Genomic DNA, 7,693 nt, shown 5'->3' with positions numbered 1-7,693 from the left:
GAAATACTTTTAGCATGTATAGAACCAACATATTTCCACATGTAAATTGGTAAACTATTTGCTCCCTTAAACCAAAACTAGGGGAAAAGTGGAAAAGTGCAAAGACGACCCAAAAAGGCTTTCATTGTTTTAAATGAAGTGTGTTTTACGATGCTAAAATTAGTGTTTATATACTGTACATGAAGTCTGGTGGGTTTTAGCAAACACAATTTTGCATATGTTTTTATGTTAGAAAAAAGGATTTTACTCTTTAACAGAAAGGTCGACCCTTAGAAATCTTTTCCATAATGTCGTCAGACATTTAGAATATTCATTTAAGAAAAACCAAAGGATTTCTTTTCCGATTACTGGATTAATCAATGGAATAATAGGTAGAATACTCGATTACTAAATTAATCGATAACTGCAGCTCTACTCCACTACCATCTCCACTGTCTTTAGGGCAAGTTTTTTTGACTGGTCACCGGGTAAAAAAATCATAAACACAATAATTTTGATCGATATTCATCACAAGTATTCAACACGATTACTCATTGACTTTTGTCAAGATGTTGCCTTTATTGACTTAAAAAAAAAAAGAAAAAAAAGTGGAATCATCTTGAATTGTGAAATTTCCCTTACTACTTTTCCCGTTCTAACTTTTTTCAAAATTTACTTGCACAACATAGTGTGCAAAATGTTTTTCTCGATTACTCTGTTTTTGTGATCGAGGAGCCTAGTGAAAATTTGACCTCACGGTTATAATGACTGTTTTTCATATTATCCTGTTATTTTTAAAAGTGTGTTCAACATGTTCAGAAAGCACTGATAGGCCTACACAAGCTGAAATAGTTTCAAAAAAGTGTAACTGTGTTTATTATATAGGCAAAATATAGGCAATAAGCTTTTAAAAACTGGCTACTGAAACACAGACCCGCTGGAACCAGAGATGTCTAACACTGAGATCAGGAAGATTTGTTTACAACTCCAACATGAGGTTAACAACAAAGTTGTATTTGACGTTACATGTGAAGTTGGATGTGGTTCTGAAGTATAAGCAAATAATGCACATTCATAAGCATCCGAGTTGCTATGAACATTATTTACCAGTAATCAAGCCACTCTTATAAAAGAACAACCTCAACACATCACTATTGAGCAACTATAGGCCGATATCAAACCTTTCGTTTTTACGTGAAATCATTGAAAAGCGTTTTTTCAACAACTCAACCATTTCTTGTCACTAAACAACAGTTTTGATACCTTTCAGTCGGGTTTCCGACCACACCACAACACCGAGACAGCTCTTGTCAAAGTCTTTAATGACATCCACCTTAACGCAGATAATGGCAAAATTTCAGTCTTAGTATTACTTGATTTCAGTGGTGCATTTGACACGGTTGACCATGACATATTACAAGACCATTTGGAACAGTGGGTTGGCCTTTCTGGCTCAGTACTAAACTGGTTTGAATCCTACTTAAAGAATAGGGACTACTTTGTGTCAATAGTTAATTATACATCCGAGCATACACATTTGACGTGTGGAGTTCCCCAAGGCTCTTTTCCGGAGCCTCTTCTGTTTCACATGTACATGCTTCCCCTGGCTCAGATTATGGAAAACTAAAAAATAATTTACTATAGTTGTGCAGACGACACACAAATTTACATAACCTTATTGCCAGGGGACCAATACAAGTACAATGAATAAATTAACAGCTGGATGTGCCAGAACTTCCTGAAATTAAATGAAGGAAAAACTGAGGTGGTTGTTTTTGGAGCAAAAGAGGAATGATTAAAAGTCTAAGCTCAGCTTCAAACAACAATTTTAAAAACAACAGACAAAGCCAGAAATCTTGGTGTAGTCATGGACTCTGACCTGAATTTTTACAGCCACATTAAAACAATTACAAAGTCAGCCTATTATAACCTTAAGAATATATTAAGGTTTAAAGGACTTATGTGTCAACAGGATTTGGAAAAACGTGTCCATGCTTTCATCTTCAGTAGACTTGACTACTGTAACAGTGTCTTTACAGGTCTCCCTAAAAAAATCATCAGACAGCTGCAACTGATTCAGAACGCGACAGCTTGAGTCCTCACTAAGATTAAAAAAAAAAGAGGATCACATCATTCCAGTCCAGCCAAGTCTTTATACTTGCTTCCTGTGCCTCAAAGAATTGATGTCAAAGTACTTTTGCTAGTTTATAAATCACTAATAGGTTTAGGGCCAAAATACATTTCTGATCTGCTACTACACTATGACCTCCCCCCCCCCCCTCAGGTCATCTGGGACAGGTCTGGTTCTGTGCCCAGAGTCAGAGCTAAACATGGAGAAGCAGCGTTCAGTTTCTATGCTCTTCATACCTGGAACAAACTTCCAGAAAAATGCAGATCTGCTGCTAGTCTTAGTTCTTTTAAATCAAGGCTGAAGATATTTCTTTTAAATGTCACCTTTCTTTAAATGGTTGTTCATTTCTTTAATGTTTATTTGTTATACTGCACTGTAACTTTTATTCTTGTGTTTTATCTGTTTATATTTTTAACTGTTTTTTAACTGTTTTGTGTAAAGCACTTTGAATTGCCCTGTTGCTGAAATGTGCTATACAAATAAAGCTGCCTTGCCAAAACTAAATGTTATAGCACCAGCATATAACAAGAAACTATAATAAATGTACATTAATTTCTCTGTAATATTTAACATAAATGTAATGTATTGCTCAATAACACAAACTGAGCCACAATAAGCAACATCTATTACAGCACACATATCCATAACGGAGCAAACTGTATACGTTTAATAGCTAAGCACTCGGCTCTTTACTGGCAATTGCATCTTACTAGCAAACACGACCTGAATATCAACACGTGGCTGCAAAAGTAATATTATACAAACTGCACATCTATCAGCAATGCAACAAGAAACTCAGCACCAGAAATATTATCAAGGCGATTGGATCTCTCTCTTTCCAAATAAATGTCACGTCGTAACACGGGCTAAACACTTATTGAAGATAACAAGGCAGTAAAACCCATGACAGAAAAAAGCTACAGAATAGTTTTAACTTGCATTCTGGGCTACACACATCACTAACCCATCACAAAGAAAATCAAAAGGTTTAGAAAAAGTCCGCTGCTACATTCTGTCACCTTCAGTCTGAGGGCAGTGCGCCTGCGCGGCAACTTCAGGTGCCTCGGACAAACTGGGAAGGATTAAACACAGGGTTTCTACACAGTGGTAAGTTACAGCAATAATAAGGAAATTTTAAATGAAAATGGTAATGGTAATTGTTACCATCAACATTTCTACCGTGGTTTGCAGTTACATTGGTAATTGTTGCATACCTAGAGAAGCCGCTTTTGCAACTCAAATTGGATTAATTGCACAGCCCTAGTTAGGGTTGAAAATTAGCGGAGATGCACTTGTAGCTACACTGCCGGTTGGCCACGGATGACAAATACTGTAGGTGTTATGGGTCCTGAGCATGGTCCCATATGAACAGATTATAACAGAAGTTACAGTAACCTATAGTGAATACAGAGTGTAGTTTCTTGCTTTATTTGCAATGATTTAATGTTGTACATTCTCGGATATTGTGCTATTGAAAGACATCCTGTAAATTTCAGTCTTTGGACCAGAAAAAAATCTGTTCAGAGTCCCTTCACCTTGACAGATATCACACATGGCTTTTGAACAATACCAGATACATAACACATTTTACAATGTGCATGTCAAATTAGGCCTGCACAATATAAGGAAAATACCTAATTGCAATTATTTTGACTGATACTGCGATGGCAATGATTCAAAATATTGGCATTTTGGAGGGAATGATCATTTTTGTATCATTTGTTTAATTTTCATTGAAAATATTAAAATAAAATTTAAATTTAACGGATTATCGTTTGATTTTTGAGAGGATCTGTACCAAACAAAGATGTTTTTCAGTTTAAGTCAGTAGGATATGATTTGTAGGCCAGGACGTCTCTGCGGCACCACAATTTCCCCAATTCAGAATGGTTTGACATATTATGCCTCTAACAAATACCGTGTTGCACGCCCCCCTCCCTGCGATTTGGATATTGCACTAGTCCATATTGTCATTTTGATGAATTGCGATTCACTGTGCAGCCCTATCTCTGAACACATTTTCACTCACTATGACTTTATTACAACACATAAAAGAATTCCTTCTGGCTTCATACTTGACAGGTTAGTCCATATTCTTAACACATTCAACACAGTATAAAACTAAGAAGAAAACTCAAACTGGTGCTATCAAGTAAACTCAGCCTTTACTTGTTCTTGGCCAAAGTTAAGTTACACTAACAAAACTGTAGCGTCAAGGTCCTTTGACATACTCTATACTAAAAATTGTGCCCAAATATGAACAATAACAATTGTCTTGGTTGGGCTTTTAACAGATGGAGCATGAAGGGGATTGTAAATTATTCAAAACTGACACCAAATTGGTCCTCAGGTATGTAATGGGTATTTCATTCATAAAATAACTTTACAATGCAAGATGTGGTTGTACATCAGTAGCCGACTAAATAAATTATTAAACAAAAACATTATTAAATTAATTTGGTGGAGCGGTTGACTAAGTGGGGAAAAGGCAAATAATAGAACAGCTAGAACAGTCTGGCAAGTTCAGAAAATGTCACTTTACTCTAATGTAGCCTTTAAAACCAGGAAAAGACAACACTTATCTCATATCACAATGTGACAATATCCAAAATCAAAGATGATTTCTAGTATAATATTGATATATTGCACTGCCCTAGTGTAAATGGTTCTAGTAGTTCAGTTTGTTCATGTTGCAAATTGTATGTTTTGTAGGTTCATAAAAATAAAATAAAAAATGTTATTCACAAAAAGTAATTGTCTCATTCTTATGAATCCAGTCTTGTGATAATTTTTGCACTTGTCTATTTGTGTGATGTGTATATTGGCGTTTGTGTTGTTTCTATTTTATGCTTATGACATATTTTTTCTGCGTGTTATTGTTGGTGGAAACAAAGGTGCACTTTTTAACTACCTGCCAACTGTACAGAGACAACAGACAAATATACAGTGGTGCTCATAAGTTTACATGCCCATGCTTAAGTTGACTAAAAAAATAAATAAAAAATAAATCATGTTTTGGAAATTTATCTTAAAGCTTCAGTAGGTAACTTTTGTAAAAATGTATTTTTTACATATTTGTTAAAACTGTCACTATGTCCTGACAGTAGAATATGAGACGGTTAATCTGTTTTTAGGAACTACACAACTAAGATAGCGATGGTTACAGTATCACTGGTAATAGCGCAAATCTCATTTGACTCTGTAGCTCGTTGCTAAGTCTAACAGTTAGCTTGTTAGCTTGTAGGACGGCAGGAATGTTGTAGCTAGCAGGTGAAGTTTACCTGCTAACTCCTTCACCCTCAGTATATGCAATGTTGTTTTGAAACCTACATTTAGTAACCCAAAATGCTTTTTTTGTCAATCACAATTAAATGTAGCTATGGTGAAACTAGTTTAATTGTGCCCTGTCCCTGTCAATGTTTGGCGAGGCAGAATTCTATTTTTGATTTATTTTTTTTTAAACATACACGTTTTGTTCCCCCTCAGGATGTAATTTGTAAATCAAATGTCTGACACCAGTTCTTTATGCTCCTTCAACAGGTAAGACATGGCCCCAGACACAGAGGCACGTGAAGGAATCGTCTTCAGTCCAAATCAAAATGTTCAGTATTTCCTTGTGCAGAAGTACTTTGCGAAAAAAGCTGATTTATTTTACCCATATGCAAAATAAAACATAAGACATAGTTCTAAGATGTTGTTATTCCTTGCTTAGTGAGCTTCCTCAATGATTCATCATTCCTACTGAAAGTTTAGTGTTTTAAGTTGATCCAAAAGGTAATTCAGTAATGTACTGTGTAAAGGGCTGCTTTTGTTCTCACAAATGAGCGATTACATAAAAAATTACTTTAATATAAAATATTTTAAATAAGCATTTTTTTACATAAAGTATTCGAGGTTTGTAAAGCACAGCACACAACAGCTATACACTCCTCTGAATAAATCCCCTGTATTGTCCATGACGATGTGGAAAGCATCGGTGGCCCTGCTTACCAGTTCACGGCAGGCTCCGCTGTGGGGGAGGAGCTGTGGAGGGGGGGCTGTAGCGCAGCAGAGAGCAAGGGGGAGGAACCTGGAAGGTGTGCTTGTTCAAATTTTTAGGCTAAGTCCACGTTTTCTCAGAACTCCCTACTGCAGCTTTAATGCCTTAATTTTTAAAATTAAGTAAAAGCCAACCTTTAAGGACACCAATCTTCCTTGTGAATGAATAATGTATTGTAAATAAATAAATGTTGTTCCTTAAAATAGAGGGGGCATAAGTATACATACCCCTATGTTAAATTCCCATAAAGGCAGGCAAATGTTTATTATTAAAGGCCAGTTATTTCATGGATCAGGATACTATGCATCCTGATAAAGTTCCCTTGGCCTTTGGAATTCAAATAGCCCCATATCATCACATACCCTTCACCATACATAGAGATAGGCTAATAGCCGGTTAGATTTGCATTGAGAGATGATTTTATGGAAAGTATCCCATGCCAATCTCTAGGTTTGGTGTTGATATGGGGGTATTTTAATTCCAAAGGCCAAAGGAACCTTATCAGGATGCATAGTATCTTGATCCATGAAATAACTGGCCTTTAATAATAAAAATTTCATTTAACTTCAATGATGTCTCTTTGTGGGGGAGGGTGGGGGTGGGAACTGGGTGTAAATCATATACCTGTTAATACCTATTTTCACAGATTGACTCTCTGTATTGGTTTCATTCTATAGATGAGGTGTTATGAGGTGGTATCTGTTACGTTCAAAATCCCGTTAATAAATCATACAAAAAAGAAAATACAAAAAAAAAAAATCCACCTGCCTCTATGGGAACTTAACATAGGGGTGTGTATACTTATCTCATTTTTTAATTAAGGTATTAAGATAAATTTCCAAAACATGTTTGTTTTTTCCTACTTTAGTCAACTTAAGCATGGGCATGTAAACTTATGAGCACAACTGTACAACCCACACATTACAAACACCCAAAAGATTTGAGAAAACATTGACTAATGACAGACAACTTCCATACCTACTGGGTGAAATACAGCAATGTACAAGCAGAGCAGCTACTGTCACAGGAAAAAGACATCCAATGGAATAAAACCAACATGTGGATATAATTCACTTGTATGTTTAGCATCAATTCATGACAAGTTAGCTCAAAACAGAGAGAGATATAGGTCTGATTCCTCCACTGACCACTTGCATTGTTCCCAACTCTGTACATAGTAACCGGACAGATATATAGTTTATCTGCAATGTCCACACTTTTCTATTTGTATCTTAAGTTGTCCTTGCTTGTCTGTATATCAGGGCTGTGCTTTTCTATTTCAGCTCTTAACGATAACAAAAGCAATCTAAATGAGAAAAACAATTATTTAGCTCCTTATGTGAAGGGAGAATGGCTGACTGGCTCTTATTTTCTCTTGTGTTCTAAATGACAAGCACACTTTCGCACTCCTAAAGTGTAAACTTACTCAGCCAACATATGAATGTAATTTTTAATATTATTTAATTTTAAGAAGCGTTCAAAAAGTTAAACAGAAAAAGTATTATAGTGCTCATATTATGCTTTTTTGGCTTTCCCCTTTCTTT

The 7,693-nt window shown here is 35.7% G+C and overlaps 1 protein-coding gene and 1 pseudogene across 4 annotated transcripts in view; one reads left to right on the top strand and one right to left on the bottom strand.

The window, feature by feature from the left end:
* adck1 (aarF domain containing kinase 1) overlaps positions 1–7,693 on the bottom strand; it is a 135,576-nt gene that overhangs the window by 121,561 nt on the left and 6,322 nt on the right. Inside the window, exon 1 of one of the 4 annotated variants that reach the window (XM_034858384.1) lies at positions 7,128–7,213. The exons of the other annotated variants lie outside the window; for them this stretch is intronic. The gene's annotated coding sequence lies outside the window, so the exon portion shown is untranslated. Of the gene's footprint in view, positions 1–7,127; positions 7,214–7,693 lie in introns of those variants that run through there. 4 annotated transcript variants of the gene reach the window in all.
* LOC117936254 overlaps positions 5,658–7,693 on the top strand; it is a 5,464-nt pseudogene continuing 3,428 nt past the window's right edge.

Source organism: Etheostoma cragini, chromosome 20 (assembly GCF_013103735.1).
Source record: "Etheostoma cragini isolate CJK2018 chromosome 20, CSU_Ecrag_1.0, whole genome shotgun sequence".
NCBI classification, from domain to species: domain Eukaryota; kingdom Metazoa; phylum Chordata; class Actinopteri; order Perciformes; family Percidae; genus Etheostoma; species Etheostoma cragini.
This window is presented reverse-complemented; position numbering and strand designations above follow the sequence as displayed.